The following is a 14,389-nucleotide window of genomic DNA, read 5'->3' on the forward strand; positions in this document are numbered from 1 at the left end:
GTCACTGTAAGTTTTCACTTCCTATTTCGTTGAACCTTCATCGATTTTCATGAAAATCGGTAAGTAGTTAGGCGATACCTCAACAAATAAAAGTTATATAGCGTAAACTTGCGCTTTTGCCTTTTAGGGGTGCAATAAAACCCTACTTTCTAAATTGTAGAAAATGCAGATTCTGAATTATAGCGCAAGTAATCTCGTTTAATTAAGAAAAATAAATATTTTTTTTATATTTATGTGCATGAATTACATTTTTTTTTATTTTTCAAACCTTATAGTAACCAAAAATCCGAAAATTAACAAGTCGAAAATCACGAAAAACTTATTCTTCTATATTTCTGAAAGTGTAGTCACTGAATATTTTCACCCACGATTTCTTTGAACCTTCATCGATTTTCGCGAAAATTGTTGAGTAGTTAGAGGATACCTCAAAAAACAAAAGTGATATGGCACCAAGTTGCGCTTTCTGCATTTTAGGGGTGAAATCCCCCTTTTTTTTAATGATAAAAATGCAGATTTCAGCATTCTGGCTCAAGAAATCTCGTTTAATTAAGTAAAATAAATATTTTTTTACATTTATGTGCATGATTTATAATTTTTATTATTTTTCAAACCTTATAGCAACCAAAAATCAGAAAATTAGTAAATTGACAATCGCGAAAAAATTATTCTTTTATATTTCCAAAAAGGCAGTCACTGAAGGTTTTCACCCCTGATTTCGTTGAACCTCCATCAATTTTCATGAAAATTGGTAAGTAGTTAGAGCATACCTCAAGAAACAAATGTGATGTGGTACCAACTTGCCCTTTTGTCCTGGGGGTGGATGTTACCCCTTCTCATGGGTGAACACTATTTTATTAAAAATAACCCCATAATTAGATAGAGGAGTAAATTCTAAGCAAACTTTATTTTATCAAGTTTATAAATTTTTTATTTAAATAATATTTCAGAATTTAGTAAAATATTATTGGTACAGTAAAATCTCTCCACTAAAAATAGAAAACAATTGGCCGTTATAGAAATGTGGCCACTAATGCTAGGTTTCCTTTTCCACAAATACATAAAATATAATTGGAAATTTATTTATTTTAGTAATTAAAGCAAATATAATTAAATATAATTCTACAAACAAACGGAACATACCTTTCATTAGATATCGCAAATCACTTTTTTGTCTGTTTGGCTGTTTTTGTCTGCATATATATATTATGTTTGAGGAATCCCTTTTTTTGTGAGACTGGATATAGGACATTTCTCAAGTATGAATTCATATTCATGGTATATCGTTGCTATACAGGGATAATAATCTGTGCAATGTTATGGTACAGGCTACGTTAAATATGAAGTAAATGTGGAAGATATACACTGGTTATTCATTTCAATTTAATTTGATTGTTTTTTAATCGTTTACAATATTTAAAATAGTTAAAGATATAAAGTTAGGAATTTCAAAAATAAATTCAGTTCTCACTGGCAGGGTGGGAAATAATAAAGTGCCATACAATAGCATTTCATTACAATGCTCATTACAGGCTGCTCCGTTTGAGAAAACTCATACTCTCAAACTTTGAGAAAACACTCATTCAGTTTCGACAAACCCTGTATTAGCTAAAATTAAACGTTTTGCTAGATTAATAATTTTTAACAATAACAGACTGTATTAAAAATCACTTGAACATAAATTGATTTTCTGATGTCAAATCAGTACAATTATACAGGCGGTGAATATTGCTATGAAATTTGAAGAAAAAACGTAATTATCTTTTAAACTACTTCGTATAACATCACAAAACCTGATATTTTAAGAAATAAAACATAGAGGAGAATCCAAAAATGTAAAAATATACAGGCTGTTCCATTAAACAAAAGAAAATTTTGTTTCACCCGGTCAATATGGGTGGCCCTGTATATTTGGAAATGTATTTAAATTCTGATATTATCTATCCTCCAATCTCACCTAAATAAACTTTTTTCATATCTCCTACAACAAACGACTAATTGGACTTCCCACAACCTGTATACATACAAAATCTCCGCTATAAAATTTTTTCAAAGAAAATGTTATTGGTTTTTTTTAAATAACTCCGTTAATTTTTGAAATATGAGAATTATACAAAAACCATTACAAAGCTAAGTAAAAGGTCTATTACTCCGTATTAAACATAATTTTGCAAATCCTTTATTTTTTTTTAAATACAAGGTGAAACGGCCCCGGTTACATGGTTCTTGCAGTAAAATTTACGTTTAAATGTTTCTATTTCGGTTATTTTTCGTCGTAAAAAAATATTAAAAAAAGAAAAAGCTTAAATAAAGTTAAAACTAAAATTTTGTTTTCTACCGTTTTTTAAGTATATCGAGTATTTTTGGAGTTATTATCAAAAGAAAATGAAATTCACGAAAATTTGAAAAATTCTAATTTTTTTAATCGTATTTTTTTTCAAAAATATGCATTCTAAACGGGTCAAAATTGTCGAAGTTATTACTCATGTTAAAATAAATAAAGCTTTAAATGGGTTACTATAAATTTTAATTTTTGTGGAAATGACGTAGGTTTCATTTTCCATTCTTCCCTAAAAAATCTGAAAGGGTCCTCTTATTTCCATCATAACTTGCTTAAATTTGATGCTATCGACTTCTTACATAGCTTTTTGATAGTTACCTTTAAGTACTTTATTAAAATGTTCAGTATCTCTATTTAACAAAAGTGCATCGTTTCCTGTTATTTAAGCTTGAATACTAAGATTTGAGTACTCGCGAAAAAAAAATATATATTGAATTGCATATAACTCACTTTGTATATGTAATAAAGGATTTTTCGAATAAGGAGCTTATTTATTTTTATATTATCTTCGATTTTGGTAACAACAACTTTTTTGAAGAAACTTATGGTTTTTGAGTTATTTATGAAAAACTGCATTAAAACATGGATTTTTTTCAGGAAAGATCAAAACTTTTGATCTTTAATAACTCAAAAACTATTGATTTATTGGAATAACTTTATATAACAAATTTTACTTATAATTTATCCCTCTATCGATTAGTGGTATTATTTTTAATAAAATAATTTACACCCCCGAGAAGGGATGGCATCCACCCCCAGGGTAAAAGCGCAAGTTGGCACCATGTCACCTTTGTTTCTAGAGGTATCCTCTACATACGTACCAATTTTCATGAAAATCGATGGAGGTTCAACGAAATCGGAGGTGAAAACCTTCATTGACTCCACTATATGTGAAGAAATAGACAATGTTAGTGTAAATAGTGACTATCCTGACCAGCTTCAAGATATTGACGTTCCACATATCACAGAAAACTAAACGTGAAGTTTTTTTTTTTTTTTTTTTAATAGAAATAACCCGCATCAACCATAAAAGGTTATTAGCGGTGGTACAATTACGATACATATTAAATTGATATAAACTATGAACTATAGAGATTTTACAAAGTTGGTTTTAAATTGTTCATAACGTAGCACTCATATTTGGTTATACAATTTAGTTTCCTTTAAAAACCTAATGATTTTGTTACACTCCGCACTGTCTAACGCACACTTTATGTCACTTGGTAGTCCAGAAGTTTGTCTTTCCAGATGATATAATGGACAGTCTATAACAATGTGACTTACAGTTATATTGGTGTCACAGGCGTAGCACATTCTAGGAGGTTCCTTCCTTAGTAGGTGTTCGTGCGTCAGTCTGGTATGCCCTATTCTGATACGATGTAGTACAACCTGGTCCCTTCGTTTTACTAAATTTGGTGTTTTCGCAGTTAGATCTGGGTTTACTTGCCGCAATTTATTGTTTGGTAAGAGTTGCCATCTTTGTAACCATAAGTTCTTTGTGTACTCATTGATGCATTTTTTCATATCAGAGTGAGGAATTTGGTTAGTTCTATATTCGGATCTCTTCATTTTACAAGCTTCTTTAGCCATTTTATCTGCAATTTCATTTCCTGGTATCCCCACATGAGATGGTATCCACACAATATGTACTTGTTTATGGTTATTTTGTAGAGCCACAAGGTCTTTTTTAATTTGTTCTAGGAACGGATGATTCGGATATATTTTCTGAATGCCCTGAACTGCACTTAAGGAATCGGTGAATATTACTGCCATGTCTTCAGGTCGATTAAGAGTTTGTTGCACTGCCTTGGATATTGCAAAAAGTTCGGCGGAATATATTGAGTAGTCCTTAGGTAGTGGAAATTTGCGCACAGAATCATCTGTGACAATGGCAGATCCCACTGTTTCAAATTCGGGGGTTTTTGATGCATCGGTGTACATTAGTTGACAGGATGGATATTTATTTTTAATATTGTAGAAGTATTGGAGAAAAAGAGATGAAGGGGTGTTGTCCTTAGTATAAGTGGACAGATCTGTATTACAATACGGAATTTGTATAGTCCAAGGGGGAGTATAATCAAAGCTGGTATGCATAATACTCGGAAATGTGAAGTTGCTAATTCTTTTGCTAAATGATGGTCGAAGATTAGGATTTTGAATGTAATTAGAATGGTAATGTGTGGAAAAGGCATAGGGGTAGGCTGGGTTGTTTGGATTAGTTGATAGCTTGCTTGCGTATTGTAGACTTAGACGTAATCTTCTAATCGAGAGTGGCGACTCATTTGCTTCTACATAAAGACTTTCAACTGGACTGGTCCTGTAGGCTCCTAGAGCTAGTCTTAGTGCGGTATTTTGTACAATATCTAATTTTTTTAATGTTGAATCCTTAGCTGAATTATATATAATTGATCCATAATCTAATTTACTGCGGATTAAGGATTTATAAATATTGAGTAACTGTGTCGTGTCTGCGCCCCAGTTATGATTTGCTAGTACTTTAAGAATATTTATGTGCTGTAAACATGATTTTTTAAGTACTTCGATGTGTTTGTTCCAAGTAAGTTTTGAATCAAAAATCATACCTAGGAATCTAAGTTCCTCAACATTTTCTAAAACTTGATCATACAGTGTTAATTTTGGAATATTTGCAACATTTTGATGTTTTCGAGAAAAGCACATTACTTTGGTTTTAACCGTAGAAAATTTTAGTCCTGTTGTTTTAGACCATTCTTGTAGGGAATTAATAGAAAGTTGAATAATATTTGATGCCATACTAAGATTCTTATGAGAAGTATAAATTACAAGGTCATCTGCATATAGGATTGCTTTAACAGGGTTTCGGACACTGCTCACGATATCGTTAATTGCAACCAGAAAGAGTGTTGCACTTAATGTAGATCCTTGGGGTATGCCATTTTCTTGAGTATGGTATTCTGAAAATTCCTGGTTTGATTTAACTCTGAAATTTCTGTCATCTAGAAAATTTTTGACGAATGCTAGAAAATTTCCATCTATGCCCCAATGCTGTAATTTAACAATAATGTCATATTTCCATAAAGTATCATAAGCTTTAAATATATCAAAGAAGACAGCTATAACTTGTCGATTAGTTGCAAATGCCTCATTAACTGCAGACTCTAGTGACACTAAATTGTCAGTTGTGCTTCTGTTTTTCCTAAAGCCGCTTTGCTGATGAACTATTAGATCTTTTGATTCTAAGAAAAATTGCAACCGTCTATTTATAATTTTTTCTAGTAATTTGCTTAAGGAAGATATTAAAGATATTGGTCTATAAGATTCTGGATTTGACTTGTTTTTATTAGGTTTCAAAAGAGGAATTATTGTAGCGGTACTCCACGATTTAGGAAATTGTTTGGTGGAAAATAAAAAGTTGTATATATCTAAGAGTAGATGCTTTGCAGCTAAAGGAAGATTAATTAAAAAACAATTTGGAATTTCATCTGATCCAGGGCTACAGTTTTTAAGTCCTTGTAGTGCTTCATTTAGCTCTTGCATACTTATTGCAACATTTAGCGGGCTGACGGAATCTGTAATCTTGACCTCCTTTTCTATTTTCTTTTTGTTTTTGACAAATAATGGGTCATGCACGGAATCACTTGAATATGTCTGGAATGAGTTCGCTAAAGCATTGGCTATTTGACTGTTATTTGTAATTAGGTTTCCCTCAATGTCAAGAGAGTTAATTTTGTTGCTGTATGAAATTCCTTTAATTCTACGGATTTTATTCCAGATCTCTGATGCCGGAGTATCGTCGGTTATCGTGGAAACATAATCTTGCCATGATTCACGTTTACTTTTCTTAATTATGTACCTTGCGTAGGCTCTGTGTTTTTTAAAATTAGATAAGTTTTCCGGTGTATGATGTTTTTTTAATACATTAAATGCATGCTTACTTTGTTTAAGTGCCTTTTCACATTGTTTGTTCCACCAAGGTACTGAATGTTTACGTTTTGATTTTGCTGTTTTGCCTATAATAATTGTGGCTACTTCTGTTAACATTGAGGTAAATTTATCTGTAACGGAATTTATGTTATCTCCTATTGTTCCAAAATTAGGCAGGTAGCCTTCAATAAGTTGTTGGTAAGCTATCCAATTTGCATCTTTAGTTTTCCATGTTTCTGAAAAATTTATGTTTGTTTTTGTGGTATTATTGTTTCTTATTATTATAGGCCAGTGGTCGCTATCGTAGGTATGATTTAATACTTCCCAGTTTAGACTAGGAGCTAGGGAACTTTCACATATAGTCAGATCAATAGCAGAATGGTTGCCTGTAACAGAGTTAAACCGAGTTTTTTCTCCAGTATTTAATAGTACAAAATCTGTTTCATTAAGAAATTTTTCTATTTGTTCTCCTTTTTTATCTGTGGAATGGCATCCCCAGGAAATGCTGTGAGAGTTGAAGTCACCTAGAATAAGTCTAGGTTTTGGAATTTGCTCTATTAAATGCTCCAGATCTCTCGAGACAAAATCCACATCCGATGGGATATAAACATTGCACACAAAGAGCTGTGTTGGACATTGAACTTTTATTGCTACGGCTTCTAAAGCAGAATGTAAGGGAAACTCCTCTGATTCTAAATTAGAATTAACATATATTGATACTCCACCGCTTGCTTTGTTGGCGTAGTTTCTGATTTTGTGGTAGGAATCGAAATGTTTTAAGTTATATTTTTTGTTGTTTTTAAAATTTGTTTCTTGTAGACATCTAATTTGTGGGTTTGTTTCTTTTATTAGGAGTTGAAGTGTTTCGATGTGTGTAAATAATCCTTGTATATTCCACTGAATAATATCCATTTATTGTTAACATTTATTTTATTGATTTTTGTTTTTAATTGAGGTTTTCTTGGGAAACATCTGTATCTTCGGAGTTATCATTTTCAGTTTGGTCTAGATTTAGTTGACGACGTATTTTCTTCCTTATTCGTGTAATTCTAGATTTAATGCGTCTGTCTTCGAGTTTGGGGTAGATTTCTGTTAGCATTACTAATAGTCCTGTTATGTTTTTCGTGTATTCTTGTGCGATACTTAATGGATTGGGGGAACCATGCGCATCATCCAGAAAGCTTACTAACTCTGTATAGTTTAATTCAAACTGGGTTGAAGCTTCATCAATAAATTCCTTTGCAGGTTGGATAAGTGATTCAGTAGAAACTGTTTCTCCACTTTTTGTATCAGATTTAGTGACTCTTGGCTTTTTTGTTGATCTTGCTTTAGGTTTTGGAAAATCTATTTCTGTGTTTTCACTAAGTGGAGACGATATTTCCGAATGAGAACGTTTCGGTATAGTAGTTTCTGTAGGGAGTTCTTGGGAATCCATTACTTCACGAGTGTTTTCTGTTTGATTCTGAACAGAGTCATTGTTGTTTTCAGCTGTTGCATTAAAGGTAGAAATAGAGTCTTGGTCAGTTTGGGATGTAGGTATGGACGGGTTTGGTTGGATGGCCATATTGGTACATGTTGAGGCGATATGACCAGATTGATGACAGAGATAGCAGGTGAGTCCATCAGCAAGATAGATTCGGTACGATGTATTATCGAAGTCAATGAGAATTGATTCAGGAATAAAAAGATTGTCGTCAGGTGTATAGTACACCTGTCTACGGAAGCTTAATACGTGACTATATTGAGGGTCTTGAATTCCCGCTCTTAAGAAAGTCATCGGTGAAATAAGATGAAAGCCATTTTCAGCAAGATATTTTTCAACGACGTGATGAGGAATAGACGGACAGACACTAGATAACAGTAACCTTTTAGCAGGAGTGACTAGTCTTCTCGCTCTAATAACATTATCTCCTATTTTTATACCTCCGTGGTCTGTTAAAAAAGTATCAACAACTTCTTTGCTGGAGAGGTAGATGCAGATTCTGGCGTTAGAAATTCTTGACGAAAAAAGTACATTTTTGGGCTGTACTAGTGATCCTACTGCTGTAACGTAGTCTTCTAATTTTAGTGTGTCTACTGCTGGGATAATAACGGCTTGGTCTTTCAAAGGGAATGTAGCTGCTTTTTGTTTGGTAATTGTAGAATAAGATGGTGTTTGTTGATCGGGTAACATTGGAGGACCCCTGTAGTCAGAAATACCAGCCATCGGTAAAATTGTTAAATACTTTTAATTTTTAATTTTCTTGTTTCGTTTCATTATATTTTAATGGGTCAGTACGACTCTGTTAATTACAAAGTCTTTAACTTATCGAAGATATTAAAGGCAAAAACAAATTTTTGTTAATCACCTTTGAATTTACAAAACTGTATGGCTGTATTGAAATTTGTTATTCTGTAAGATTTTGATGAAACCGTAAAAATATTGATAAAAGTACTTACGGCAATCAAATCACCACTAATAACCAAACTACTGATTATGTTTCTTATAATTAATTTAAAGATTTACTATAGTAAAACAATGGAAAACTTCGAGACTAAATTTCGGTGTGCTTAATCTACTAAGTTCAGGACCGCACTCACGTGAAGATTTCTTTGAGATTCTTTAGCTCTTTCAAATGCTGGGGTTTGTCACCCCCCACCTGTCTGTTAATGGCAAAAAAGTTCACCTGTCGTATGCCGGGTTAAAAGTGTAGTTTTTTCAGGTGAACTGTTTTGGTAGGCCGTGTAAGCAAGAATAATCAATGAAAAAATTTATAGTCCAGTCGGTCTAGACAAAAAATGGCCCAACATTGCTTAGCAAATTACCCCAAATTGTATTATTCTAACCTTTATGGAGATCAATAGTAGTGTATTTTTTTTTCGTAATCATCAGTAGGATGATAATTAAAATTACAGTCTGGTCATAAATGACCAATGAGCAACTTTAATTTAACCTAAATTACTAGTTTTCCTTTAATGGTCCGAGAGCTGTGAGACATTTTTGAGTAGGTATTTTAGGCAACCTGAAATTTTTTCAGGTGACTCATCCATGATAGCCTAATACAAAAATGCCGGGCTGGCTGGAAGGTAGCGGTTATTTTCCACAAAAATCCCCCCCAAGTTAAAAAAAGGGTAAATATTGTTATTACAAAAAAGATCATTGGCGTGACTTTAAACTAAATTTAAATATTCAAATATAAAGAAAATAAACAGGCCAGGCAATTTGAGGGCGATTTTAACTCTGCAAGATACTTGCATGGGCGCCCCAGGATTATTTTCATGGGGCATCTGAACTTCAGAAGATTTCATCTGGATCTGTACATACTATTACCGAGTATAAAATATACAAAACTATACATGCATAGCTATGTACATTCCTTCCGGACAGGGAGGTGCAATTGTTATTTTGACAGGGTATTTTTTAATATTAAAAATAAATATTCTAAAAAAGACAGGTTTTTTTGGTGAAATTTTCCAACTGCCAGGTGATTAAACAAATTACAAGTGCATGTGAATAAAAAGGGCTATAGCTAATTCTTCAGCACCTAACGGAAATGGATAGATACTAACAGATTTTGCCAAGGAATTAAAAAAGAGATGGTAAAAAGGTCTACAGATGAGATGGTGCCTTGGTAATTTATTAATAAATTTAAATTATGATTTATGTGATACGTATGTTATAAATAATGATGGTATAGAAATGTCGATCGACGATAACATGTCCTGCGAAAATCACGAAGAAGCCGACACGAAGGTAGTTCATCACGTATGTAAGCTTAATACGTTAGCAAAGCGTTGTGTCAGAATAACAAGGTTCTAACTGCCTCAGGTGCCATTTTTAGTTATGACTGTTTAAAGTTTCTATGTTATATATTTATTTTACTATTGTCGCCACTTTTATGTGTTAACAATGTAAATTTTTAAAAAAATTCATATATTTTTATTAACAGTAAAAGGTTACTTTAATAGTTAATACAAAGGAGTTCTGATTTGAGAAATGAATTAAACTTATTTAATCAAGTTCTATTTTCCACACATACCTTTGTTTAACAATTAGTATACAATAAAACAACTTCTAGTTGTTTAATAAAGTCTTATTATTAACTTATAAACACTTTTAGTTCTTGCAGATAGGACCTTGTGTACTTAGTTGACTGTTTTTTATGTCAGTTAGAAGCTTGTTAACTTATCAACATTTAAAATTCTCTGAGATAGAACCTTGTAACTTACGTATTTCAGCCACCTGTTAATAGATGTCGGTGCTAGGATCATATTAAGGTAAAGAACATAAAATTGAACCAAGTTACATAAAAATCTCAATTTTAAAAAATTTGTAGATAGAACCTTGTTATTCTAACACAATGTTCTTATTAAGGCCAATGTTCTTATTAAAACTTCTGATAAATACGTTTTAATAATTATGCTTGGAAACATGGATCATCTCCAAAGTGACGATCTGGAGATTTTCATGGAGTATGGTACTGGAAATTCTAAAAGGTGCATACATATAACTTAGCTACTTACGGAATTAGAGCCATCTTTATGTACGAGTTTGCCTGCTTTCCACGCATTAACCGGATGTGATGATAATTCGTCTTTTTTTTTAAAGGGCAAGATAAGACCTTTTAAACTATTTAAAAAAAAAATAATTTATCAGAAAACATTAACGGATCTTAGAGTTGCCCACGTTACCAGTACGCGCGATGAAATTTTCGAAACTTTGGAAGAATTTGTGTGCGAAATTTATGGTACAAAAAAAGAATGTGTGTGTACTTTGTACGCACGTAAGAAGTTATACTTCTATTATATGATTATATGATTATAAACGAAATTAATATACTTTTTATTTATATTTTATTTAACCTTTCGTTACTCGCGCCAACTTTTTGTGATCGGATACTCGCGCACGGTGCAGGAGACCGGGTCCAAAAATATGGGTCAGCAGTGTTTTAAAATTTTTTTTTGCAAAATTGTGTACGATTAGATTATTTAATGAATATATGATCATATAATTTTGTAGATATGCGTTTGTGTTCACATTATATTACTTTAATCAAAAATTTAATAATTTTCATTGTTATCCATTTATATGTATATACAAAAACTTTGGAAGTGACAAAAAAATTGAATATGGTTAAATTTGTTTACTAAGAACTTTAGATCTTAATTCAATACACAAAAAAATTAAAAATAAAGAGTAATTGTAGTAACAAAAAAAGTTATAAAAATTAATTAACGTTTTTAAAACATGAAATACACAATGGTGTCACATTCATTGGAACAATAGTGTTCCAAACACAGATATTTTGAGCATATTTGGCAGTAAAACTTTGTTTTTCTATTTTTCTTCCAATCACAAACAGCACAGCGATCTGAAGTTCCTGGTGTTACGACTGGTACTTGTTCTGTTGGTAAACCACATATCTCCCTAAACCTCATTCTGATGGTTCTGGGTAAGTTATATATTTATATTTATATATATAAATATAAATAAACTAATCTATAAACATTGAAAATAAGGAAAAGATCTTAAATTACCTTACTAATTAAAAATATCGCTGTGTGATCCAAACACAAAAATTGGTGCACAAATACTCGCACACGGTGTACGGGACCGTGTTGCGTAATTACAAAAGGACAGTACTATTTTTTACACTGCGAACTGACTTTACCCACAGTTGATTGACCACTGAAGAAGTATACGAAGTAGCCATTCAAAATCCCCACTACAAGCAGAGTTACAGGAATTTATTTACAGGCCCGGTCTCCCACACCGTGTGCGAGTAACGGAGGGTTAAATATTAAATTAATTTATACTTACTACTTCTCAAACATTTTTATTAAAACAGTGCCAAAAAACACATTAAAAATGCCACAAATGATTTCTGAACATTAATTGTCGGAAAAATTTTTAACTAAATACGTATTTTCTGAAAATAAAATTATATAATAAATATACTTACAATCATAAAATGTATAAAAAAAATAAAAAAATAAAAGTTTCTATTGGGATTCGAACCAACTTACCACGCGGCTGGTATTTGCGTTGTATTGGGATTCACCCGCATTAAAACTTCGCCACAGAGACAGCTTGTCATTATGTGCGAAGATCGTCTAACTAAACAGATTAACCTTTTGACATTTTTAACTTATGTAAATCAAATTATTTTGATTTTGAATTGAAATGATTTAGAATTGAAAAAATACAACAAAACATAGAGTAAGAAGACAATATATTAGGTGAATATTGATAGGTAAATAAAAGTATTACATACTACTTATGTATTTTGGTAGGTTCAAGGTAGGTATCGGAGCCCGTATAACGACTAATAAATTTCGCAATCACTTGCGTCGTGCAAAGTGGCTATGTTCAAATATCATAACAAAATTTGATCAACTATTTATAAAACACTTACCAGTGAAAGATTCTTTAGCTTTGAATAAGCGAGATCTGCGGCACTCATACTAGGCACAGTTTGATGAGCTTTCACATTGGCATGCAACAAACATCTCTTCTATGTAAATAAGTCCAAAAATATAATATGAAAACTATTTAAAAAGGCAGTATAACCATTAACTAACTTTTTGTTTGTTGTTTCTCTTCCTACAAATTTTAAAACGCAACAAGCATACATTATAACCAAACCATGCACAGTCCCACAGCTGTGCCACAGCTGCCATATTGGATAATTTTTGTCATGTCATTTGAACATCCAATCAGAACAAAGTTATAATGCGCATGCGCCCGGTCGCTAGGTTTTCCCATATAAAATTTCACCGTCATTACGCCCGTAAAGAAGTATAACTTCAAAAATTTATCAAATATCAACACAGCACGATTTCAAACATTCTGTCGAAATTATAAGTCTTATAAGAAAAATGAGCCTTTTAAGAAAATATTGAAAAAGTGTGATTCATCTACTTTGCCTCCGTGCAAAGCCGAATTGAGACAACATCTGCTAAGAACTCAGTATATCACGAGAATTTGGCGAATCGCATATTTGCAAGTCCATAGTTCTTTAACACCTAACGGAAATGGATGGATACTAAATATGGATAAATTAGATTTTAATTGGTTTGAGGGAGATTGTTTGCCTTAATCAGTTTATGATGCTAGAGTTCATCAGCGAACCAAAGAGAATTTCAGATACATTGCTAAAGGTAAGCTTACATACATATTCTTTTTATAACTGAAATCTTTTTTTTTTAGTTAACTCAATTTTCTGCTTCTTCGTGTGCCTCGTCCTTTCACGACAATGGCGATCATCACGGCCCATTTTATTCTGTTTGCAGCGATTCTGAAAAGTTTTATTGTTGTTTTTAACACTCCACTACTTTAAATTTTTCATTCAGGATATGTATTTTCTTTCCGGTTCTCTTTTTTCTTGCACTTTTCCTTATATAACCAATTAATTAATCACTTATTAATTTTTAATTAATTCTAAATATATATTACGACTACTTACAGATCATGTAGAAGAGGAATCTGAGATTCGAGGGGAGTCTGACGAAGAAGAAGAGAATGAATATTTAAGCTTAGATGAGGAGTTTGAAGAAGAAGTACAAGATTCGGACACATAATTAATTTAGTTTATAGTTTTATGGTTTTCCACCTATATATTTACAATAATAAATTTGTCTTATCATATTTGCAAAATCTATTGTATAGTACGTATTAACTTCCTTTAATTAATAAAAAGTTACTTGAGAAACTATAATATATATAATAATTACTCTAACGTTTCGAGGCAAACAACATGGGTATCGCCAGGTCACGTGATTTTTCTCGAGCCAACGGACTCGCTCAGCTACAATATAGGACGCAAACATCTCGCGGTATACGCTCTTTCTCACACTGCTGCTTACCTATAGCGCTTTTCATTTGTAATAATCACCTGGAAGTTGAAAAAATTTCACCAAAAAAAACCTGTCTTTTTTAGAATATTTATTTTTAATATTAAAAAACACCCTATCAAAATAACAACTGCACCTCCCTGTCCGGAAGGAATGTACATAGCTCTGCATGTATAGTTGCATATTTTATACTCGTTAATAGTGTGTACATATTCAGATGAAATCTTCTGAAGTTCAGATGCACCCCTTGAAAATATTCCTGGGGCGCCCATGCAAGCATCTTGCACAGTTAAAATCGCCCCCAAATCGCCTGGC

This window comes from Diabrotica virgifera, chromosome 9 (assembly GCF_917563875.1).
Source record: "Diabrotica virgifera virgifera chromosome 9, PGI_DIABVI_V3a".
In the NCBI taxonomy this organism is placed as follows: Eukaryota; Metazoa; Arthropoda; class Insecta; order Coleoptera; family Chrysomelidae; genus Diabrotica; species Diabrotica virgifera.